At 38.4% G+C, this 26215-nt stretch overlaps 1 long non-coding RNA gene across 1 annotated transcript; it reads left to right on the top strand.

Moving 5' to 3' along the window:
• On the top strand, positions 1-20519 carry LOC147826334 (uncharacterized). The gene is made up of 3 exons (XR_015439489.1): positions 1-660; positions 16023-16124; positions 17027-20519. It is a non-coding gene; the product is annotated as an uncharacterized LOC147826334 (long non-coding RNA).
• The last annotated feature ends 5696 nt before the right edge of the window (positions 20520-26215 follow it).

Below are 26215 nucleotides of genomic sequence, written 5' to 3'. Positions count from 1 at the left end.
GGAGGGGAGAGGAGGAGAGCAGATGAAGAAGAATATGAATGAGAGAGAGAGAATATTATATGAAATTGGCTCATGTGATTATGGAGGTTGGAAAACCCCTAGATCTGTACCCAGCAAGCTAGAGACCCAGTGTTGGGAGCAATGCTACATAATTCTAGGGAAAAATCATTTGAGTAGGCCTAGTTCTCTTGCCTACAGCCCAGCTACAGAATAACTCCAGTTTGGCCTCCGGTCACAACTGAGACTTCAGTGATCCAGTGATGCTGTGATTCTCCAGGACAAGAAACATCTTGGGAGAACAAACATCTGGCTCAGTTCCTCGTTGTTCTTGGACTGTTAACATCTTGTTTACCCGAGATGTACTGAACTCTCTGCAAGCCTTTTGTTACACCTTGTTTATCCCACTGTGAACTATTGAACTCTCTGCAAGTCATTTGTTACATTTGTTTCTCCCGATGTACTGAATTCTCTGCAAGTCATTTGTTATGAGGTACTGAATAAAAGGTGTGGTAAGGTGGGGGCTTTTGTCTTTGCTGCCCAGAGCAGCACTGATCAGACCCAAAGCTCAGCTTCTTCTCAGTCTCGTTTTTCTACCTTTCCTGAAATTCGCCGTGTGCTGCCGTGTCTCGCAGGAGACCAGGACTCACTGCAGAGGTTCTGGTAAAGCCCCCTTCCCCTGTTCCCTACACCCAGGAGAGCAAATAGTATAAGTTTCAGTCTAAGTCTGAGTCCTAGGGTAGGAGAAGACTAATGTTCTACGTTGAAGATAGATCAAGAAAACAAATCTCTCCTGTTCATTCTTTTGATGTATTCAGACCTTTAACTAAGCACTGTTTGATAGGTATTCTGTTTCTCAAGGAAGCCTGTTTCTCCTGTGTGGATGCAAGTGATGCTGTGATCATTTCTTGTTCTTGGTGGGCCACTCTGTGGGCATCAGGCCACCAATGGAAACTCTCATAACTTGTGCTGGAAACTGCCAACTGCTCTTGCCACCATGCTTGAATATTTGCACAAGGTGCAGATGTGTCCTGCTTTGCTGCTGTCATAGTGGCAATAGTAATTACTTACATTTTCTCTGTGGCTCTTGTTTATGTTGTATAATTAGGATATGAAAACATGCAAAATTTGCCTTTGAGATAAAGACTTGCTGGGAAACTCAGTATTTCTGAAGTTGTTTAAGCTCATTCCACATGAGAAAATTGGCTCTTCAAGTAAGCGGGGTTGATTATAGGAAAATTGAATAAAGCACTCAAACAAATGAGACCTAATCATAGAGGAAACTCTTGACAACTGGAAAAGATGCTGAGTAATTGGCAAATAGCTAAAGGTCAAAGAGGAGACGGACCCTGTTGAACCAGGCACTCCAGAGGGTGACACTGAACTCTGAATCACAAGGGCAAGAACTCCAAACACTGAATTAGAGCACATTAATAAAGATAAGTCCAAGTTTAGAGGTAAAAATATTTCTAATCTTAAGATTGAGGATGGTTATTCAAGAACTAACATATATACATACTGTACATAGAAAAGTCTGTGTTTGAATTTTAAAAAATTAGATTTAAAAAATTTGTATGGATATGTTTATTAAAATGGCCTCTATTTCAGATGCCTTAGAAAAAGAATGATGCGTATTCTGAGTTCTAAATTCTTATTAAGTGTCTTTTTGAGTTAGAATAAAAGTAATTTGTATGGTATTATGATGGGAATAACACAGTGCTGTGAATTCGCGGAATAAGAGATGTTCCTGCTAGGTTAGGATTACATAGTGGGCTATAAAATTGTTCAGCACAGTAGCTGTGACTTACCTTGGCCAATGCAGTTGTTGTGGGTTTTCACTCTCCTCTCTGTTTTTTCTGTTTTAAAATCAGCAATATTTTGGATAAAACTTGCCATTTGTTTGGTTTCCAGGCATTGCCCTGAGTCTTAGCTGAGCAGCAAAGGATGTAAATGTGAGCTGGAAATAAATTTCTTATTGTTGTAGGTCTCTTAGATTTGTAGGCTATTTCTTACTTACTGTAGCATGACCTGCTTGTGACTCCAATACCAGGGGAGGCCTTTGCAGCTTGGAAAATAAGATTGATTCAAAGGGTGTGGTTACTTCTGCTTTCTCAATGAGGATCTATTAAAGTAGGGAATGCTCTTAGGAAGAATTTCATACTAAACATGAAAAATTGCAAATGCAAAGGCTTTGGAGTCTGATAGGTCTGTGTTTAAATCCTGGTGTTACCACCTATTTGCTGTACCCCTTCAAGGTTATTCAATTTTGTTTGAAAATCAGGTTTCTTTCCCATGAACTTTGGATAAGAACAATTATCTTACAGGATTGCATGAAGATTAAATTTTATATAAAGTGCTTATCATAGTAGTATGCATACTATAGGTTTTCGAGATGTAAGAGCCCTACCAATAAAATTAATTAAAAAAAAAAGATGTAAGGGCCTGAGGCAAGGTAGTTCTTACTGACATATGTACACATGTAGGCATTTCAATAGCTATGTACACAGTTTGAATGTTGAATCTGGAGGGAAATGTGATCATTTATACCACTGGCTCCTTGGCAGAACTGATACATCCTATGTTTTCTCTAATTGCAATATGGCTAGATAGCAGTTAAAATGTTTGACAGTTACCTAAGATTTGACCATTTGAGTGGATTTGAAATTGTTTTTAGAAATAGAGCGTGTGTAGACTATAAAATTTCAAGAGACATGTTAAAACCAAGCCAGCAAATCATTTCAGTCAACTTTTCAAAAGCATGTCTGCTAACCTTTCAGCTGTGGACTGGGTAAACAACAGGAAAGATCAAAAACTAAATCCTACACAGTTGGTTAAAATCACAAATAGGTTAAAGTTTGTTAATAGATGCATGTGAACAACAACTTCTATAAGATGAATGACAGTATGTGTAACATCCTTAAGTTACCCCAGCTGAGTGTGACAGGATGGGGTGGAGTGTAAAATGTGAAAGAGAACCAATGAATAGGAAATACTCAGTTCTCATTTCCTGAGGGCAAATGCATCTTGCTGTCATTGGATAAGCTTTATCCCTGCTCCAAAATGATACCAAGAGAAGCAACAGCTACCACCTATCCAAGGGCAGAGTGCTCTTTCATTTAATCAAGTGCTTGATGCTGTGGGTGAAGGTGAGAAGGAAAAGGCCAGGGCCCCTGTCCTAGTCAACAGGAGACAGGCAGTTTCAGAGCATCCAATTTAGATGGGGTGAGGGTGGGGAGGCCAGACTTTCATGAATATGTGACATCTGAACTGAGACCTGGTGGAGAATAGAAGAAAAGGCGATCAAGATGTAGATAATGGTGTGGGAAGGTGGGATACAGGGAAGAACTTTGAGCCCTGAGTTATGGGTTATGGGCCAGTGAAGCTGGAACAGTGAGAGGAGCTAAGTGAAACAAAAAGGCTGAAGTTTCACGGTGAGTGAGGCAGACTCTCAGTACTTGTTTATCCGCTCACCAGGTGCAAAGGGGAGTCATTAAAGGGCTTTAATTAAGGTAAGGAAAGGCATAATCTGACTAAGCTTTTCAGAAGTTTGCTATGGTTCCTCAAAAAATTAAACATGGAATTGCTTATGATCAAGCAGCTCTTCTGGATAAAGATCTACAAGGATTCAAAGGAAGAACTCAAACAGAGATTTATGTACTTAAAACCACAGCAGCATTATTTACAATAGCTGAAAGGTGGAAGCCACCCAAGTATCCTTTGACAGAAGAACAGATAAACAAAATGTGGTGTATGTGTACAATGGAATATTATCCAGTGTTAAAAGAAAAGGACCTTCTGACACATGATCCAACACGGATGAACCCGAGGGCATCATGCTAAATGAAATAAGTCTGACAGGAAGGGACAAATATTTTGCAATGCCACTCCCTTGAGGTACCTAGACATTTACATTCATAGAGACAGAGAGTCTCTAGAAGTTGCCAGCATCTGAGGGGAGGGGAAATGAGGGATTGGTGTTTAATGGGTAGAATTTCAGTTTTGCAAGATGAAAAATTACTGAAGGTGAATAGTGGTGATTGTTGCATAACAGTGTGAATATACTTGATGCTACTCAACTGTTCACTTAAAAATTTTGAAAATGGTAAATGCTTTGTAAATTTTACTATAATAACAGCATATGCAACATGCTTAAATTACACCAGCTGAATGTGACAGGGTGAGGTAGAGTGTAAAAATGTACAGGAGCATGAATGAATAGGAGACGTTCAGCCCTCATTTCTTGAAGGCAAATGCCATCTTGCTGTCATAGGAGAAGCTTAAGCCCTTTTTGTTATGCCATATAAGGATTTGGGTTGCAGAAAGGAAACAAGTGTGGAAAATGAGCTCCCAGGCTCTTGTTGTAGCCCTGGTAAGAAACCAGGCTGGTTTGGAGTGCACGGAGCAGTGGAGTGAATAGAAATGAACAAGTTCTAGATTAGAAGATGCAGAAACAACTCCAGACACACTCAGTCACCTCATCTTCAACAAAGGAGCCAAACACCCTCACTGGAGGAAAGACAGCCTCTTTAATAAATGGTGCTGGAAAAATTGGGTTTCAACTTGCCAAAGATTAAGACTAGACCTATATCTCTCACCATGCACTAAACTAAAATCTAAATGGATTAAAGATCTAAATATTAAAACAGAAACTTGGAACCGGCTGGAACAGAGGTTAGGTAGAACTCCTGAAGACATCGGTGTAGGAAAAGATTTTATGAACAAAACCTCAGTTGCCCGTGAACTAGCACAAACAATCACAAGTGGGATCTCTTCTTATTGAAAAACTTCTGCACAGCAAGAGAAACCACCAACAGCATGAAGAGACAACCCACAATGTGGGAAAAAAATTTCACCTGCTGTTCCTCAGACAAAGGTCTACTATCTAGAATCTATAGAGAACTTAAAAAGATCAGACCTCCCAAATTTAAAGACCCAGTCCAAAAATGGGCATCTGAAATGAACAGATATTTCTCAGATAAAGAAGTAGAAATAGCAAATAAACACATGAAAAAATGTTTAACATCACTGGTCATTCGAGAGATCCAAATGAAAACAATGCTGAGATTCCATCGCACTCCAGAAAGAATGCCTGCTATCATGAAATCAACCAATAACAAATGCTGGTGGAGCTTCGGGGAAAGAGGAACACCACTCCACTGCTGGTGGGAGTGTCAACTGGTGCAACCACTGTGGAAATCAGTATGGAGATAGCTCAAAGAACTAGGACCAGAAGTCCCATTTGACCCAGCTATTCCCCTGCTGGGTATCTTCCCCAAAGAATTAAAAGAATCATACCACAGTGATATACATGCACCCATGTTCATAGCAGCACAGTTTGTAATAGCTAAAACTTGGAAGCAGCACAGTTGTCCATCAGCTGGAGACTGGATAAAGAAAATGTGGTTTTTTAGTAAAATGGAGTACTACTCAGCCATAAAAAATGAGAAATTAGAGACATTTATAGCCAAATGGATGCACATTGAGGTCATACTCTTAAGTGAAATAAATAGGACACAAGTGTAAATACTGAAGAGTTTTTCTAGTGTGAGAAACTGAAAGTGTAAATAAGGACTAAAAGGTATAATAGATAATGTGAAACAGGAAGAAAAGGGACAAAGGGGAAGTGTGAGGGGTAGGGGAAAGGAAAGAAGGGAATGGAATTAATATGAGAAAATGAAAAAATGGAAACAAAATCTTTGTAAATATGGAGGGATGGAGGGGTTGAAGGGAGGGCAGGGGAATGGGAAAATATAAGAACCAAGGTGGATTATGTAAAGTTGCAATTTTCCAATGATGAATGTCATTACATTGTATACCTAAAATGTACCAATAAAATTAATTTTACAAAACAGAAATGACCAGGTTCTCCACCCATTGTCAAGGTGGCTCCATTGGGCTTGGGAATGGCCTAAAAGAGTGGTGAGAGAGATGGAGCATCAAACATCAAGGGTCACTGCTCCCTGTCCTGGCATAAGCAATGAGAAAATAGCATTACCATTGATTGCAGTGGCAAATGCTGGGGGAGGAAAACACATTTGAAGGTGGGGGAAGGCAGGTAAATGAGGAGTTTGGATGTTCAGGTTGGTGACACCCTTTGGATGATGATGAAAGATCCATAGGCAGGTATCAAATTGGGGGCTGTAGATACAGATACCAGGGAGTAGATGGGAGTTGACAAGATGGAGATGTTGTTGAAACCACAGGAATACATGAGATTGCTCAAGCAGAGGGTGTAGACCAGTGAGAAAAACATGCAGTCCTAGAAATGAGACAAGCCTACACCAGATCTGGCAGGTCAACCTTCAATTGCAGCAAATTAGCTTGTTTTTCTCTTTAATCAGAGATGTGGACACTTGAACGACATTTGTTGGTGCCTACATATAAAAACTGCATGAAAACCGAGTTCATGGGAGGTGAGGGGGTTCTGGAGCCCAGAAGTGCTGGCCAATCACATGGACCCTTAGATCGCCTGGCTGCAAAATATAGACGATCCACCGATGATTTTGGCGACAGGAGACAGGGTCAGGGTCTGATTCTATGGGAGTGTTGCAAAACTAACCCTATCAAAACTTCTCTGCACAAGGAAGCTGAACATGATGGCTAGGAGAGGGGACGTGGAGTAGTAGGTGCCAAACCACCTCTAAATGAGAAGGATTTTCATACTCCAGTATATTTGTGTTTATTTGTCTCCTTTTATTCTTCAGCTGGTCCAGCTGAGGCCCTGATGGTATCAGGAAAAAGAATGAACTAATACCCAAACAGCGCCCATTCTCATCTTTAAGAGAGATGCAAAACCAGTCTCAAATTATAATAGCCTATTACTGATACAAATGTCAGTCACTGTATCATGCATATATATTTGAGGAAATCCTTTCTCTCTCTCTCACTTTCTCCTCTCAGCAGGAGACTTATTTTGAACTTCCTAAGAGCAAAAGCTGCTAACAATCAGTGTTTGCCTCAGGGAGAATTTGTGTTCATACCTCTGGACAAGGATGTGGTTGTAATAATCTATGCTGACACCTGAGCTGAGGAGCTGGAATCTGTTGGGGATGTCAGAGATACTAGATGGTGAGCAGCTCCACTGCAGTTACCTGTGAGGTGGAGAGACTGTGGAGTGGAGGGCAGGCTGGGAAATTCGAGGAATTCAGACTCTGAAGCCTGCTTTCAGTGCAGTCTGGAGAGCAAAGAGAAGGTGGAGCAGGAGGAAGACTGGCCAAGGTGCAGGAACTGACAGGCTGCACAGGTCTCTGGAGCCAGGAGAAGTATATTGGGAACTTGGGAAGAGAATGAGGGTTGTAGGAGTCAGGTGCCAGAAACTGAGCCACTGCATTCTGAGGCTTCTTGGGCAAAAGACAGTCTGGGAAGCCCAGTGTCCTGATGCTGGCTCCGAATATTCTGTGGCTGAGGCTGAGGCTCAGCTCTGCTTTCCATCAACCTTGGATCCAAGACCGGGGTGTAGGCAGGACCCAAGTAGGGTGAGAATGCTGAGCCAATCAGGATGCTTGAGGGCTATGTGTGTGCATGTGCATGTGTACATACATGCTTGTGCACCATATGCTCATATGTATGTGCACAATTATGCAGGTGTGCATGTGTGTACATGAGTGTTTGTTCATGAGTGTGGGCATATCCATATGTGTGTATATATATGCACACAGTTGTTCACATGTACTGTGTACATGCATGTGCATGCGTGGAGGTGGGCATTTCATGTATGTGCATGAATGTGCATCGTGTGTTCAAATTCATGTATCCATGTGTGCAGGTGTACATGGATGTGTGTGCTAATTCTAGTAATTTTCCTGAGTCTGCCTCCTCAGCTGGGTGCTGCAGGCACATCCTGAGGCAGGGAGCTGAGCCAGGTTGTCTGTTGTATTTCTCTAGTGTTATTACAAAGTGATTCTGTGATTCTGCAGAGAGCACTCTGGGGACAAAGTATGAAGTTGGACCTCCCTTGGCTGTGGAGACACCAGTCTCTTTACAGCCATGTCTTCTCCTGGCTCAGCCTCACAGGCGTTTGCTCTGTTTCCACCCATCCTGGTTCTAGATAGATGTCAGGCTCTAGGCTGCTGAATGGAGGGGAGTTCCACTGGTGGAGTTTGTTAATTTGGGTTCTTAGTAAGTATATTCCCTTCCTTCACCAAAACCAAGGCTATACAAGTAGAATGGAATTGGCTGCTGGACAAGAGTTGTATCTATTTTGTGATCTCCCCTTATCAACATGGTCTAATTGCCCTGATTTCAGGAGGAGTCCTCCTCTTCCTCACTAGTCCTTTCCTCCTGACTACAAGATCAGCAGGGCCTGCCAGACACTGAGGAAGGTCTAAGAAAAGGAAATTGGTGCATGATGTCTGGTTTGACTAAAGTGACATTGGTAGAAATGTCATCCTAGGAGCAAGAACAAAGATTACCCCTTTCCATTTCCTTGCCCCAGTTCCCCTGTCTATGGTTCTACTCATTTGCTCTTGCTGGGAGTTTGAAGGTGAGCTTGCAGATGGTGCTTTCATTCAAGGGAAAGCAGGTATGGCAAAGTCTGAGACACTTCTGAAACGGAACCTTGCTAGAGGGCTGGCTCCAAGGAACTAAGAATGCTTGTGAATACTAGAGAGGAGAAAGGAAAAGTGGAAAGGAGTTGGGCAGAGATGCAACGTACCTGTGGAGTAAGGTGGACAACCCCATCACAAGTCACCTAGTGCTTTATAAGGGCTTTGGGGAAGAACCTATATCAAGAGGATATTATTTGCTTTCTCAACACCAACTCTTTCCTTCCTTTACTACAACAGAAAAGGGAAATGTACCAAACTAAAACCTCTATTTCAATATCCTTTGCTGGAAGTGTGGTCAAGGAGATGTAAATGGAAGTCACTGGATGGGCTTCTGAGAAGTCCTTCTGAAGGGGCTGAAAAAATGACCATTTGTGCTTCTGTCTTGTCCATTTTCCCATGTGCAATGTGAGAGGATGCTTGGAGCTCTAGCTGTCATATTGGGACCATAAGGTGACTTTGAGAGAACAAACACCACATAAGAAAAGATGGAGGAGTAAAGAGATATAAGAGACCAAGTTTTTGATTTGTGGTAATTTATGTGAAAGAAACCCATTCCCTAATGTGATTAAGCCATTCTTAACCTGGGTTTCTGCTTACAGCAGACAAAAACATCCTTAGCTAGTTCAGGAGACTAGTCTGCTATCTCTTCTCCATCTTTTCTGCCTGTCAGACAAGTTTTCTTAGTTGACTTAGATCTTAGCACAGGGCACTTATTCAAAGGGTTAGGCTGAGAAAAACTTAAGGCACAGAAAAATCTAAACAGAAGGCTGTATTATGGAAAAAGCCAAATTGTGAAAAATAAACACAGGAGTATGTTTAACAAATGCGTTTCCACAGTGTGCACAAATATTTCAGTCTTTTGTTAAATCTCAGAATTGGGGGCTTGATACTAGTTTGCTTAGGTCTCACCCCTGCCCCCCCTTTTCTTATTTGACACCATATGACCCTATGAAATTGGCAGAAAACCAAGAAATTTGTTCCAAATCATTCGGCATTAGCTCTGGGAAGTAGCAAATCTTCTTATGCTGCTGCTAATGAAGGCAGAGCAGGTAGAGATTGTGTTACTGATAAATATGGGGGGGGCAGTGAAAAGACTAGGGGATCGTAGACTTGAACAAATAGTGCAATATTCTGGACATTAATTGACACATATGTGATAAAACAGACACTTTTATTCTAAAGAGCCAGTAGCTCTTTAAATGAAAATTACCTAATTTATCTTTACCACTGCTGCAGTAATTAGGCAAATGATATCATTTTCATACATAAAGTCCAAAAGAATTTGGATGAATTATTGGACTTGATATTGGGTAATAAAGAGAGGACTAAAAGTTAGATTCCCTGATTGTCCCTTCCAAGTGTAATTTTCTCAAATCATAACAGAAATGAATTGTGGAGAGGGAAGTATTTGACCAAAAACAGTAAAAAAATGATTGTAATTACTATTAAGAAATAGGGATGACCAAGTTGGATTCGAAGTTCTATGATGCTTTATAGTGTGAAATACTGAGAACTGATTATTTTATCATTTGGGTGACTGAATAATTTGCCCCAGGAAGAGTTGAAGAGTTTTTGAGAAATAAACCCACCATTCCCTCTGGAATATTTGAACATTTGAAAAATCTATCTCTCTATCTCTCTATCTATCTATCAATCATCTATCAATCTATCCATCTATCTATCTATCATCTATCTACCTATCTATTGTATCCATCTGGCTGTCCATTTATCCATCTCTTCCTCTATCCCTGAGTGTACTTGAGTGTATCCATGAGTGTATTGATGTTCCACTTAGTGGTGGACTGCATACAGATGAGGGTGGGCCACAATACAGAGCTGAAAAATTCTTACAGCTTAGTTACATAACATCATAGCAAAGCGCACTACTCACATGTTTGTGTGCAGTTAGTGTAAACAAATGAATTGTATTTCCAATCATATAATAGTATAGCAATATAAGTCTGTACAGTACATAACACTTGTAATCAATGACTCTTACTACTATGCTATATTTTAATCTTTATTTTAAAGTGTACTGTTTCTGCTTATATCTAAAAAATTCCTATAAAACAGTCTGCTGGGTTCCCCCGGCAGAAGTCTCATACTTCTTGTATTGACCATGTTTCTTGACTTCATCAAGAGGCCATAGTGAGTGACAGTCATATACCATTCAGGTTTGTGTAATACACTGGGGTGTTTGTATATTGGCAAAATGGCCTAGCAATGGATTCTTCAGAATGATTCCCAATCATTAAGAGAAAAATATCTACCTATCTATCTATCTATCTATCTATCTTTTCTCTCCCCTCATCAACTATTTTTGATTGTTTTAGGCACTGTACTTTGAGTAGGTGTACTTCTTTACAACCATGCAAATGTTATCACCGTTCCAACCAATTAAAATATGAGGCCAAATATAGTTAAGAGTTTGCCTAAAGTCAAAGAGCTAAATGCAGAATGACATTTGGAAGTGTCTATATGGTTCCACTGAACTACTTTGCTAGGCTGGCATGAAATGGCTTATCTGTCCCCTGACAGAGAGTTCATCCCAGTTAATGCACATCGATTGCACAGACACAAAGTAGACTTTATAAAAACATATGTTTGATAGCTTTTGATGGAAAAGACTGTGTAAAACCTGTCATGATTTACTCTGGCCTCTGAAATTGGCTTTAAAAGGCCAAGAAAAAGTTACAATGTTAAAAGTTGTTAGATAAGTTAGAGAAAGTCATTAGTGGCAAGGATTAATTAAATGTGAATCTTCATGCTCATTAGAAATGACTGTTAGATTGTGGCTTATTCTAGAAATTCAAATATATGAACCTTACCAATCATGTCTTTTGCCAGAGCTTATAACCACGCAGATAAAACCCAGGCAAATCTCTGTCTTCCAGGCTGGTCCTCTCAGATACCTGGGTTGTAAAGATGTTCTGCTGCCTACATTAACATGTACCTTTGTCCCTTCAAAGATACAGTATTTTGGTGTTGACCTTCAGTAACCTCCAAATTTCATAATGTGTATTTAATTTTGCAGAGATACAATTTTGAATTACATGCGTTAACACACAATTTTAGCTCTATGCAACTGATGTTTGAGATGAGACATCTAGCTAAATGAGGGATTAGCAAACTTGTAGAACTGTTGAGGTGATAAATTATTATTATTATTATTATTATTGATAAAACATTGGGTAGCAATTTGCTATGAGAGAAAATAGTAATAACATTTGGAAAAACCACCACCATATGTGATGGATATATTTCTAGGAGCTGTGACTCTGTGGATCTAGGGTGGTGGAGAAACAGGAACCTGTAGATTATTTAGATTATTTATTTGATTATTTAGCGCTCTTGACAGGTCTAGGAAGAGAGTCTTTGCCAATTCCCAATTCACTCTGATGTGGGAAAGCAATAATTCAGGACGGTTATAAACATGAGACATTCTCATAAAGGTGAAGTTAAATATTACCACATACTTTATTACTGTTATACTGCCCCATCAGTTTTTGTTCATTGCAACAAAGAAACATATAAATACACTATATTATGTATTTTTGCTGCTTCTGTTGAAGAATTTGATTCATCTGATAATAATGACAGGAATCTTTGGCTAGATATTGCCCACAGCAATAGTTTCCTCTGTTGTCTGTACCCATACCAGAGCAAGGATGCTCATTTGTGTCTCTGGGCAATTTTATGTGGGGTCTCAGGCACCTACTCTAAGACCGCAAATGCTACAGCCAGCTAGAAGGAGACAGTTTTTTTCTGCTTTTTTTTTCCCCATTAAGTTTATTGGTACAATTTAGGTATACAATACAGTTACATTCATCATTGGGATCTTGTACCTTTACATGAGTATCTTGGTTCTTACTTTTTTCCCCTTCCCTTGCCCTCCCTTCACCCCTTCCACCGTTTCCCTATTTGCAAAGACTTTGTTTCCATTATTTTCCTTTTCTCATAGTTTTTCTTTTCCCTTTTTTCCTTTCCCCTACCCCTCTCACTTCCCCTGCTCCTTTAGACCTTTTCTTCCTGTTACACAATATCAATTATACATTTTTAAAATTACAATATCAAGATCTAGGAGACATTACAACAGATTCTACAGAATTTAAAAGGATATAGAAAGAATATTTCAAATATCTGTTTTGATATAAATTTGACAACTTCTAAGAAGTACCTTGGAAGACAAATTAATGAAACTAACTCTGGAGGAAATATAAAATTTGAATAGCACCTATTAAAGAAAGTATATTCCTAGCTTGAAAACCTACCTATATGACAACAGCAGGCTCATAAACATTTTAACTGATAAATTATATCAAACAAAGCAGAAAAAGGAACACTTCTCCCCACATTTTAGGAAATCAACTTTGTGCTAATCCTAAAACTGGATAAAGATAATAGAAGAAAAAAGTATGAACATAGATAGAAATTTGTTTAACAAAACAGACTCTTAGACGTCAGATCTGGCAGTATGTAAAAAGAGGTTTTGTTATAGGGATGCCAGTGTTGGCTCAGCATTGGAAGATCCACCTCCAAAAGTCATCATTTTAACAGAGGAAAGGAGAAAGCCAAATGATCCTGTTACTAGTTGGAGAAAGAGTATTGGACTAAATTCTACAGCTGTTCATGGTAAAAGCTATCAGGAGACTAGGAGTAGAACAGAAACTTCTCAACAGATCAAAGACATGTACTCCATACTTCCAACAAAAACTCCTTTTATGAATGGAGACGATCCAATGCTTTCTCCCTAAAGTGGGAAACAAGGGCATATATGCCTACTCTTCATCTGTCCATTAGACTTTGAAACATAGGTCTAAACCAAAATAGTCTGGCAATAAAATGACACAACTAGGATAGGATTGGCAAGGCAGAAGCAAAATGTTTATATGTAGGTGAAATGATCATCTACAGAGAAAATACTAAGAAATCTCTAGGAGCCCCTAGAACTTGTACTTGAATTTAGCAGGATTAGAAAACACAAGGTATATATAAAAATGCAGGTCTGTGTAAACTTGCTATAAATGAAGAACTGGATATTGAAATTGAAAAGTTATGTAGGAGTACAAAGGACCTAGAAAAGCCAAAAACAAAAACAGCGTTGGAAGATGTTTAGCACCCAATTTTAAGACTCCTTCTAAAGCTACAGTAATCAAGGCAGTGTTGGTGTAAGGACAGACATATAGATCATTGGAATAAAACAGAATCTAGAAATAGAACCACACATATATGGTCCACTGAGTTTTGAAAGATTATTTAACATTAGCATTTTATAGAATATAAACTCAATTCAAGAGCTGAGGAAGAGATAGTGTTTTCAGCAAACGGCACTAGAACACCTGGTATCCGTATATAAAAAATTAACCTCAACCCTTTTTTTCCATACATGAAAATAACTTGAAGGGATCTATGAACCTAAATAAGAAAGTTTAAAAGTATAAAACTTTAAGAAGAAATTATAAGGGAAAATATTTATGAATTCAGGGTAGGCAAGAACTACCTAGGATACAAAAAACATGATGTATAAAAGAAAAAAAATTGATGAGATTCCATCAAAATTTAGAACTTTAAATGACATCATTAAAATGAAAAGTCGTCCTTAAACAGACCATATTTATAATGCATATAACCTATGAGCAGAATAGATAAAGAATTCTTAGAGCTCATTAATAGACAACGTGATTAAAATGTAGACATAAGATGATAAATAGCCAGTATAGCACAAGGAAGTGTGCAACTCTAGAATCAGAAAAATACTAATCAGTACAATAATAAGATTGAATTATACACCATTAGGGAGATGAAGTCAAAAGTTTTGAAAGCCTTCTCATGACTTTTTTTGTTGGATTCTCCCCCTTTGCGTTTAATTTGTCATGCCCAGTGGATTCATTCTGCTGGGTTTCCTGTTGTTGTGATCCTCATTGTCTTTTCCTAGGGCATAGCCTAAAATTTTTTGGAGTGCTGGTTTGGTATTCATGAAGTTCCTGAGGTGCTCTTTATCATGAAAGCATCTTATTTCTCCATCAATTTTGAAAGATAGTTTTGCAGGGTACATCAATCTGGGTTGGAAGCTGTTTTCCTTTAGGGTTTGAAATACATCACTCCAAGCTCTTCTTGCCTTGAGGGTTTGCATTGAGAAGTCTGCTGTGATTCTGATGGGTTTTCCTTTGTATGTGATTTGTTTCTTTTCTCTCACTGCTTGTAGAATTTTATTCTTCTGTTGGATTTCTGGAATCCTAACTATTATATGCCTATGTGTAGATTTTTTTTGATTAAGGTTAGCTGGAGTCCTATATGCCTCACTTATCTGTATGTCAAGTTCTTTTCCCCTCCTTGGAAAGTTTTCTGCCATCACTTCTGTGAAGAATTTTTTATGTCATCTGCACTCTCTCCTGTTTCTTCATTGACTCCAATCAGTCTTATGTTATTCTTCTTTGCATCGTCTAGCAGCTGCTGGATTGATTTCTCATGTTCCCTTACAATTTTAAAGCAGTTTTTCTTTTCCTGGTCACTAATTGCAATCTTATCTTCTATATGTGAAAGTCTGTCCTCACATTGGTTTATTCTGCTGCACAGACTTTCGATGGAGACAAACTCTTGGAAATCTGTTTGTATCTGTTTTATGGATTCCATTTGTTTCCTATGTTGGGATTCCATCATGTTCCTCAGATCCTCTATTTTTTTTTTATCTGTGTCCTCTCTAGATTTATTAATCATGTCATGCACCATGAGCACAATCTTTGCTGTTATCTGAGTAATTATTTCTGATTTCATTTTTCCTAGATCCTCTTTTGTTGCCAGTTCAGAGAGTCCAGGTGGTTGAGTATCAGAGTGTTCCATCTCGTTTCCCTTGGGGTTGCTGTAGGTGATCTGGAAGTCTGTTTTTGAGGCTTGTTTACATGTCTTTTCTTTTCCATGGGTGTGGGGGGGTGCCTCTGGCGCCCACTTGGCTCACCTTCTGTGCCCTAGGAGCTTGGGATGACAGCAGGGGAGCTTCCTTCCAGGTGCTGGGACCCGCCGAGCTTCTCTGTCCTAGGAGCCTGGGATGGAGGTGGGGGAGCTTCCTTCCCGGTGCTGGGACTGGTTGAGCTTCACTGCCCTAGGAGCCTGGGATGGAGGCAGGGAGCTCAGGAGACAGTTTTTTGAGAAAGAGATTCCAATCCAGAAAAAATTAGGGAGAGTCAAACTGTATCTGTCTACAAGTGAGCAAAGACAAAATTACTTTGAAATGATGCAGCCATTCTCTCAGTGTTGGCTCATTCTGTCCCAATCTCTCACTATTTGGTTTTACATACTTTCTTTTTTTTTTCTTTTTGGTACCAAGGATCAAACTTAGGATCTTGCACTCCCGAGGCAGGCAGGTGACAGAACCACTGAGCTAAATCCCTGGCTAATCGCTCACCATTTGGGAGAAGCCCTTGATATAAGAGGCTTCTCTGCCTGGAATGACAAAGAAATGTGGATTTGCTTTTGTTCCAGGTGGCTGGGGAGGACACTGTGCCCTCCATGGTTCCCAATGCAAGAAAGGGGAATGTTGGGAGAATTGCTGGCCACTATTAATCTTCAGCAACCATCCTCCAGGTACCTTTCAAACCTGTCCCTAACTCATTTCCATTTGGTGACTTTAGCACCTCTAATTAAATAAAAAAAAAGTAGGGGCAAGAATGACTAGGCTACCTTCATTTCTCTCCTTGTTTGAGCTTTTTGGGTTCTATTTGAAAGTAAACTTAGGTTTTCCCCAAAATGAATGACAGAGAGAGAAAAGAAAAAGGCACTTAGGCCTGAAAAGTAGTAGCTTCTTGCAGCTGACTTCCTGCCTCTGCCAGGCAAGAAGGAGCCAGGCGTGTCCTTAGTTCACCCTTGCTAGGGCCAAGCTGTATGCAAATAAGTGGTTTCAGTGTCTGCCCATCTGAGACTCTCAAAAAAAAGAAGGAAAAAAACCACTGTTGCTACATACAACAACAACAAAAAACCCCAAGACAAGTTAACTCCACTAGATTGCAGCAAATCAAGGGGCTTTGGTGATGACATATCCTGTTTTGCCATTTAAATTGTTAACCCTTAGTGAATAACCTCTCTAATGAACTGTACTCAGTTGCAAAAGGTGACAAAGAATTCAAAATACTCACAGGACAATTTTTCTAACCTTTGAGTTTGTGGAATGCTATTTTTAAGGCTAATTTGTTTTGATGGAAAAACAGGAAAAACACTAAAATATCTTAAACTATGCTTGCTACACCTATTTTTCAGTCAGGTTTGAGGTCAATAGATTGGCTCTTAATCTGCTAAGAACTATAGGAATGCCAGCATCCACTTTGCTATTATTTGGTGGGACCGCTTCAGGCAGCAGGGTCCCCTAAACAAGAAAAAGTACCTCTGTTATTTGCTTCTGTACTTCTAATTTCCATATTTGATTTGGTGAGTCACCTCCCAAACAGCACCTAATGACTTTGTTACAACCTAATTTCTGTGTTTTATTCCAGGGCTGGATGAGAAATGTAAAAACCACCCAGAAAGATTTACTTTAGCAGTGAACAAAGAGTGTATTAAATAGGCTGAATTCAACAGAATTAGAATCAGAAAATAAACTTATTTATCTTCACTCTCTGCTGTGAAAGAAGACATCTTGGACTGATTTCTTACTTCATCTCTTGTCTTTTACTTTCATCCCTAAGCTCCCTCAGTAACTTTGCAGGTATTCAGGTGAGATTGGTAAAGCAATCAATGGGGGTTAAGAAGGAAATAATTAACACATGTATTTGTTTATTGTTTTAATTTTCTTTTTATTTCTTTTCTGTGCATGTTCTAAAGTTTACATAAGTTTTGGTTCAGAAGGGAGTTTTAAATTTGTACATAAATGTAAATATATTTGTGAGTGAGCACAAATTTTTACTTTTTATATTTAGTGGGCAAAATTTAAAAATAAATGGAGTAGTCTGCAGCAGAGATAAGGTTGAAGGAGGGGAGGCCACATTCAGAAGGACAAGGTAGGAGGTGGTGCAGTCACCCAGAAAAAACCTCCTTAACAAAGGAGTCAGCTTTACTAAGAGAAGAAGGAGGGTCCCTGAGATACTGAAGAGAGACTGCTCTTTGGGTAATCAATAGGTTGTGGGTCTGGGGAGGGAGTTGAGGGCATCACTGTGGGGTGGGCAATAAGGGAATGTATTGTTTTTGTGCCTGGTCTGTGCCAGGACTCAGTCACTAGTGAGCACAAGTTTATAACACTTCTCCTGCTCCAGGTTGATGTTTGTGTTGCTGGTCCTTCTTCGCCCACCTGGAAAACCCTAAACTTTCTAGTGCCTTCTACTCCAGCTAGGGAACGCCTCCCAAATCTCATGGCCAGCCTGCCCAGAGATGACTTGGCTTTTATACTCCAGCTCTTCTTCCAGGGATGGTGTCAAAATGTGAACAGCAGAGCCTCATACATCAGGACACTATCTTCTGCATTTTCTACACAGGTTTGCTCAGACAGTGAGACAATTTGTAAGATTTTCTTTTTTTCACATGTTCATGCAAATTAAGGGATGTGGTTGGGCATCTGTCTTAGAGTCTTCAAACAGTTCATGAATACTGCAAAGCCCAGCTTCATGCTGGTCTGTTAGAATGCTGGTCCAGCCAGAATACGTAGAGAATTTTTTCATGATGATGCGGCTGAATTCCATATGTTTCTAACAATCTTGCTCTGACTTGACTTTAAGTTCTGATACTCACAGAGGGTGTAATAAAGAGCAGATTTAGAGAGATAATGAGTTCATGTGCAAAAACTTGAATTTGGTATGCAGTATGTGGGTTTAGAGATGGAAATCTCCATTACAGAACAAAAATCAGAACAGGATTCTTTCAGATTAGAGACCAGGACAACTGAAACTACAGGTGAAAAATGTACACGAGACCAGGCAACCTTGGTGAAACAGCTGGTTCATTCAGCACCCAGGAACTCTGCAGGTGGAGCCAAGATCATCTTGTCAAACCATCAAGGAAGCGTTTAAAGATAACTGGGATATAGCAAAATGGCACAGGGCTATGGGGCAATTGAAACACCCCTCCTCCACACACAATAATTTCAATGGATTTAAACACACTAATATGTATAAATCCTACTCTGTAGGTGTATTATATGTCTTTATTATGTGTCCTTTGTTTTTAGGACAGAGGTGAGTTCCATAAACTTTCATTTTGGGCCTTAGGTGAAATTAAAAAGGGACACTGGGTTTACAAAGTATCAGAAAGCCCAGTTCTGTTTCCTTGGAGAGAGGAAAGGAAAATTGTGGCAAAAAGTGTTGGAAACAACTGGCTTTTTTTACTGCCTTCATTTTGATGAGTTAATCTGTGTTTATGCACATATTGAATTACACTTAAGTACATGGAAAATTTAAAATGCTAAAGGAAGGGGAAAATGCTACTTAGTGCATATTTTAAGTGTTTTTTTTCTTCCTGTTAAACTCAAACCACTTGAAAGCTAGAAAGTGATACTTTTGGAAGATCCAATGCTAAAACTGACATTTGATCCTGGTAGTCATTATGGGAGTTAAGCACTATAATTGCATCCAATACTGGATTCTGTACACAAATTGGTCCTCAACAAGGGTGGTGATAAGAAGTGAATGTACCAAAAGCATGGGGACGGGGACTGGAATCTACCTCTCTGCCAGAACCCAGCTCTGGGACCTCAGGTAAATCATGATCCTTTCTCTGTGACCAACTCAACACCTATTGAAAACATGACATGTCAAAAGCTCTCTTGACATAAACAATTTTGGGAAATAATATAGCAGAATGAGAGGAATCAGCATTTTGCAATAACCAGTGTGATCTTGGGCAAGTCACTTATTTTCTATGTGTTGGTTTCCCAATCAGCAAAATGGAGCTAAGAAAGAAAGGCCTATTTGTTTATAAGTGTATGCTGAATTCACTCATTCAATCTAGATGATGTTTTGAGCAGAGGAGACCTATAGATATATGAGACATTGTTTCTATCTTTTAGAAGTTTATGATGAGAAAGAAGATCTATAAATAAACAAATACAATGAAGTATGATAAGTTGTCTTCTAGTTGGTCTAAAAGTCTTTGAAGGGCAGTGAAGTCCAAACTGTCCTTTAAGGATACATATCAGGTGAAAACCAAAGCCAGATGTGAAAGTATGTATATGTCTGTTTTGCACAATGCTTCTGCAGTATCAATTTACTATTACTGTCATTGCTGCTGTTGTTACTGGTGTTATTGGTGTCCTGCTTTTGAGGGTTGATAGTGTCACTGGGGAAATGTGATAATTATAAGTGGAAAAGAGCACAAAAACAACAGCAACAACTTCATGCTATTCAGAGTTACGTATCTGAGGGCTAGGGATGTTAGAGGAATTAAAAACAAAAATAGGTAACATTTTCTGAACATTTATTGGTTGTAATGGAATATTGGACAGACCTTGTGATCTCAATAAAGTTCAACCTGAACTTCATTTTCCATTAAGTCTAAGCCATGGATTTAGGGAGACAGGAAACCGAATGTAAGTGAAATCCTGATCCTAAAGGAAAGAGAGATAAAAGGAAAGTTGGACTTTTTGGTGCCCAGATACAAGCTAACAAGGAAGATAGGAAGGAGACAGAGTGAGCAGGTCACTGAGACTTTCTTAATTTATATATTTAATGTACTAACATTTATATATAGTTCTGTCATCTGATTTTGTGTTCTATAATTGTGCTGAAGATTTTTTTTTCCCATTAAGTTTATTGGTACATTTTAGGTGTAAAATACAGTTACATTCATCATTGGGATCTTGTACCTTTACATGAGTATCTTGGTTCTTATTTTTTTCCCCTTCCCTTGCCCTCCCTTCACCCCCTCCACCCTTCCCTATTTGCAAAGACCTTGTTTCCATTTTTTTTCCTCTTTTCATATTTTTTCCTTTCCCTTTTTTCCCTTCCCCTACCCCTCCCAATTCCCCTGGTCTTTTAGACCTTTTCTTCCCGTTACACAATATCAGTTATACATTTTTTAAATTACAATATCAAGATCTAGGAGACATTACCACAGATTTTACAGAATTTAAAAGGATATAGAAAGCATATTACAAAAATCTTTTTTGAAATAAATTTGACAACTTCTAAGAAGTACCTTGGAAGACAAATTAATGAAACTAACTCTGGAGGAAATATAAAATTTGAATAGCACCTATTAAAGAAAGTATATTCCTAGCTTGAAAACCTACGTGTATGACAACAGCAGGCTCATAAACATTTTAACTGATAAATTATATCAAACAAAGCAGAAAAAAGAAGGAACACTTCTCCCCTCATTTTAGGAAATCAACATTGTGTTAATCTTAAAACTGGAGAAAGATAATAGAAGAAAAAAATATGAACATAGATAGAAATTTGTTTAACAAAACAAACTATTGGAAGTCAGATCTGGCAGGATGTAGAAAGTGGTTTTGTTATAGGGATGGCAGTGTTGGTTCAGCATTGGAAGATCCACCCCCAAAAGTCATCATTTTACAGAGGAAAGGAAAAAACCATATGATCCTGTCACTAGTTGGAGAAAGAGTATTGGACTAAATTCTACAGCTGTTCATGGTAAAAGCTATCAGGAGCCTAGAAGTAGAACAGAAACTTCTCAACAGATTAAAGACATGTACTCCATACTTCCAGCGAGAATGCCTTATATAAATGGAGAAGATACAATGCTTTCTCCTTAAGGTGGGGAACAAGGGTAGATATGCTTATGCTTTATCTGTCCATTAAACTTTGAAACCTAGTCCCCACCAAAATAGTCTGGCAATAAAATGACACAACTAGGATAGGATTGGCACGGCAGAAGCAAAATGTTTATATGTAGATGAAATGATCATCTACAGAGAAAATACTAAGAAATCTCTAGGAGCCCCTAGAACTTGTACTTGAAATTAGCAATATTAGAAAACACAAAGTATATATAAAAATTCAGGTCTGTGTATACTTGCTATAAATGAAGAACTGGATATTGAAATTGAAAAGTTGTGTAGGAGTACAAAGGACCCAGAAAAGCCAAAAACAAAAACAATGTTGGAAGACCTTTAGCACCCAATTTTAAGACTTCTTCTAAAGCTACAGTAATCAAGGCAATGTTGGTGTAAGGACAGACATATAGATCATTGGAATAAAACAGAGAATCTAGAAATAGAACCACGCATATATGGTCCACTGAGTTTTGAAAGATTGTTTAACATTGGCATTTTATAGAATATAAACTCAATTCAAGAGCTGAGGAAGAGATAGTGTTTGAAGCAAATGGCACTAGATCACCTGGTATCCATATATAAAAAATTAACCTCAACCCTTTTTTTCCGTACACAAAAATAACTTGAAGGGATCTATGAACCTAAATAAGAAAGTTTAAAAGTATAAAACTTTAAGAAGAAATTATAAGGGAAAATATTTATGAATTCAGGGTAGGCAAGAACTATCTAGGATACAAAAGACATGATGTATAAAAGAAAAAAATTGATAAATGGGATTCCATCAAAATTTAGAACTTTAAATGACACCATTAAAATGAAAAGTAGTCCTTAAACAGACCATATTTACAATGCATATAACCTATGAATATATAAAGAATATATAAAGAATTCTTAGAGCTCATTAATAGATAATCCAATTGAAAAGTAGACATAAGAAGATGATAAATAGCCAGCACAGCACAAGGAAAGGTGTACAACTCTAGAATCAGAAAAATACTAATCAGTACAATAATAAGATTGAATTATGCACTCATTAGGGAGATAAAGTTAAAAGTTTTAAAAGCCTTGTCATGACTTTTTCTTTTTGTTGGATTCTCCCCCTCTGCGTTTAATTTGTCACACCCAATGGATTCATTCTGCTGGGTTTCCTGTTGTTGTGATCCTTATTGTCTTTTCCTAGGGCATAGCCTAAAACTTTTTGGAGTGCCGTTTTGATGTTCATGAAGTTCCTGAGGTGCTCTTTATCATGAAAGCATCTTATTTCTCCATCAATTTTGAAAGATAGTTTTGCAGGGTACATCAGTCTGGGTTGGAAGCTGTTTTCCTTTAGGGTTTGAAATACATCACTCCAAGCTCTTCTTGCCTTGAGGGTTTGCATTGAGAAGTCTGCTGTGATTCTGATGGGCTTTCCTTTGTATGTGATTTGTTTCTTTTCTCTCACTGCTTGTAGAATTTTATTCTTCTGTTGGATTTCTGGAATCCTAAATATTATATGCCTATGTGTAGATTTTTTTTGATTAAGGTTAGCTGGAGTCCTATATGCCTCACTTATCTGTATGTCAAGTTCTTTTCCCCTCGGGAAGTTTTCTGCCATCACTTCTGTGAAGAATTTTTTATGTCATCTGCACTCTCTCCTGTTTCTTCATTGACTCCAATCAGTCTTATGTTATTCTTCTTTGCATCGTCTAGCAGCTGCTGGATTGATTTCTCATGTTCCCTTACAATTTTAAAGCAATTTTTCTTTTCCTGGTCACTAATTGCAATCTTATCTTCTATATGTGAAAGTCTATCCTCACACTGCTGTGCAGACTTTCGATGGAGACAATCTCTTGGAATTTGTATCTGTTTTATGGATTCCATTTGTTTCCTATGTTAGGATTCCATCATGTTCCTCAGATCCTCTATTTTTTTTAATCTGTGTCCTGTCTAGATTTATTAATCATGTCTTGTACCATGAGCACAATCTTTGCTGTTATCTGAGTAATTATTTCTGATTTCATTTTTCCCAGATCCTCTTTTGTTGCCAGTTCAGAGAGTCCAGGTGGTTGAGTATCAGAGTGTTCCATCTTGTTTTCCTTGGGGTTGCTGTAGGTGATCTGGAAGTATGTTTTTGAGGCTTGTTTATGTGTTTTCTCATTTCCACGGGTGTGTCGGGGTGCCTCTGGCGCCCACTTGGCTCACCTTCTGTGCCCTAGGAGCTTGGGATGGCGGTGGGGGAGCTTCCTTCTGGGTTCTGGGACTGGCTGAGCTTCTCTGTCCTAGGAGCCTGGGATGGTAGCGGGAGAGATTCCTTCCAGGTGCTGGGACCGGCTGAGCTTCTGTGCCCTAGGAGCCTGGGATGGAGGCAGGGAGCTTCCTTCCGGGTTCAGGGACCGGCTGAGCTTCTCTGCTCTAGGAGCCTGGGATGGAGGTGGGGAACTTCCTTCTGGGTGCTGGCCCTGAAGATTTGTTTTGTTATTTTTACTTTTGTGTGTGTGTGAGCGATTTTTTTTCTCATTCTTATGCCCCTCCCCCAGGAGTTAGAAGGTCATATATTTCTACCTTTTAGTATATGCTAGTATTTATAACACTCATATTGAATATATCAATGTTTGACTGGTAGTCAGGATATTTGTCCTCTTGTATACCAGATTATATTTCCTTTTATCTGCTTGACATTTGTGGGGCATATGAATGTGTGGATTTATGTGTTTCATCATGATAGAAAAATTCAGAAACACTATCCCCTTAAATGCCTCTGCTCCACTTCCTCTTTTAGTACTATTTTTTTTTCTTTTCTTTTGGAACCGTAATTAGATTAATGCTTTACCTTTTTTATCTGCCTTGACACTTGTTGTCTTTTTCATATTTACATCCTCTTTGATTCTCTGAATTATTTTGCATACTTTCTTCATATAAAATTTCTGGTTCTCTAAATATCTTTTCAGGTATGTCCAATTAGTCATTACACTTACTTATTCATACATATATTCATACACACACATATATATGTGTTGCTTATCCATCTCTCTCTCTCTCTCTCTCTCTGTGTATATATATGTATATATATGTATACATATATACACATATACAATTTGCTGGCACTCAACTAAAAACTGAGTTTGTAAACAGAAGGGCAAAGATTGTGAAATCATGTAGATCTGGATTCTGATTTCTGGTTTGAGTTTCTGGCTTTGTGACTTTACTCCTGTGAGTCTTAGAGTCTTTATCTCTAAAATGGGTTATTGATACTTCCTCATGGAGTTGTGGGGATAAAATAAGATGCTATTTGTAAAGAAATTGGTATGTATTAAGCTTTTTAAAAATTGATCTAAGTTTTTTCTAATGAGTTTAGGATTGCAGAAAATTAGGATTAGAAGAACCCACTAGGACCTGGTTTTAGGCAAAAGTTGCATCTAAACTAACCTAGAAGACTGAATTGCAAGTTAAGTGTTTGAAGCCTTTCTGCATCCTGGTCTAAAATATAATTGCTTTTACTTGAGTTCATTTCACTGTTGGTGAACTGAGAGGTTCTCACAAAAAGTAAACAAAGATATTTCTAATGGAAATTTTTAGGAAGGATATAATAAGGACCATGAAAATGATGTTCCAGAGGAAATCAGATTTAATTGCCTCTGGGGTAAATAGACCAACATTCTACTCCAGGACCAAGTCTGGATGTGCATACAAGAGGAACATTGTTATTTTCACCACCTCTAGAGACTAGATTTTCCCATAGAATGTATTCTTTCTAGCCACCCTCAGGAGACTAGCATCTAAGATCAATAGGCCAGTTCCAATAACATCCAGGCTGGACTATGACTCAGATAGGCTTTATCTCCCTTAAAGGGCTAAATCAATTCTAGGTTACATATCCATATGACAAATTCAGAGACTGCTCATCTCAGATTATGTAATGGGAGGGATAAGATGTTCCTATCCTTTATACATGACATAAAGGCCATTTTAGGAAATGAGTATTTGGGATGGTCAGAGAGTAGAATCAAACAAGTTAGAAATGAATGAAGAGAATATGCAGAATACTAAAACATGATTAATATTTTCATGAGTTTAAGATGATAAATTTTATCTCCTCTCTGGATTGCATTATTTCTCCCCTTCTTATGACATATTTTACTTGTATTATAATTATTTATACATTAGTCTCTTGCGTAAGATTTTAACCACTTCATAGGCAAGATACACATAACCATAGTGTTAAGTCAAATTCAAGTGGGCATTCATGCTAAAAATTGCTACCACATATAATATGTGTGCAAAGATGTATATCTGCTTAGACACATGGTTGGGTAACTTCTGAGTACTCTTGAGTCATGAAATGCTGTAAATTTCTTGAAAAATTCTTCTGTGGAAGAGGGAATGGGAACAAATAAGGTCTATCTTGGAGCACTTGACCAATGTGATTCCAGTTATTTCAAATTAACAGTCCCATTAAGTGCAAGGAAAGATGGCATAGTAATATACTGTCCAGTTCTATTTGAAGATTTTTGAGGACTGTATTCTATATTTTCATGAAACCATGCCCCAGTAAACAATGAATCAGCACTTCAATTTTTTTTCCTGGCCATGTAGCTGATGGCAGGAAGAGTTCAGAGCCTTGGTAGCTTTTCTGCTTGCTATTTTAGGGCATTCTGGGCTAGAGAGGTCTTGAATTTTAACACTACCAGCCTTGTTTTTACTTTCTGCTCAAAGTGAAAATATCAGAGGAATGTACAGTAGTCAGTTAAAATTATCTTATCCATGTTTCAAAGATACTTTCTGGGGAGAAAGCTATAGATCAATTTTCTGCCAGTTAAATTTTAATCATAGCTGAAATGAACCAGAAATCTCCACATTATCCTCAAAAACATCTTTTTAAAAAATCGTGACTATCAATTTTATTTGCAAAATGCCCATTGTGTCTGTTTCTACATTTCTATTTTTCTTGCCACTATTTATTTCAGATCTTTGCCATCTCTTA

Source organism: Heterocephalus glaber, unplaced genomic scaffold, assembly GCF_053883595.1.
Source record: "Heterocephalus glaber isolate CG9 unplaced genomic scaffold, H.glaber_assembly_v1.0 deba00001472, whole genome shotgun sequence".
In the NCBI taxonomy this organism is placed as follows: Eukaryota; Metazoa; Chordata; class Mammalia; order Rodentia; family Bathyergidae; genus Heterocephalus; species Heterocephalus glaber.
The sequence above is the reverse complement of the archived record's forward strand: the minus strand, read 5'-3'. Positions and strand labels throughout refer to the sequence as shown.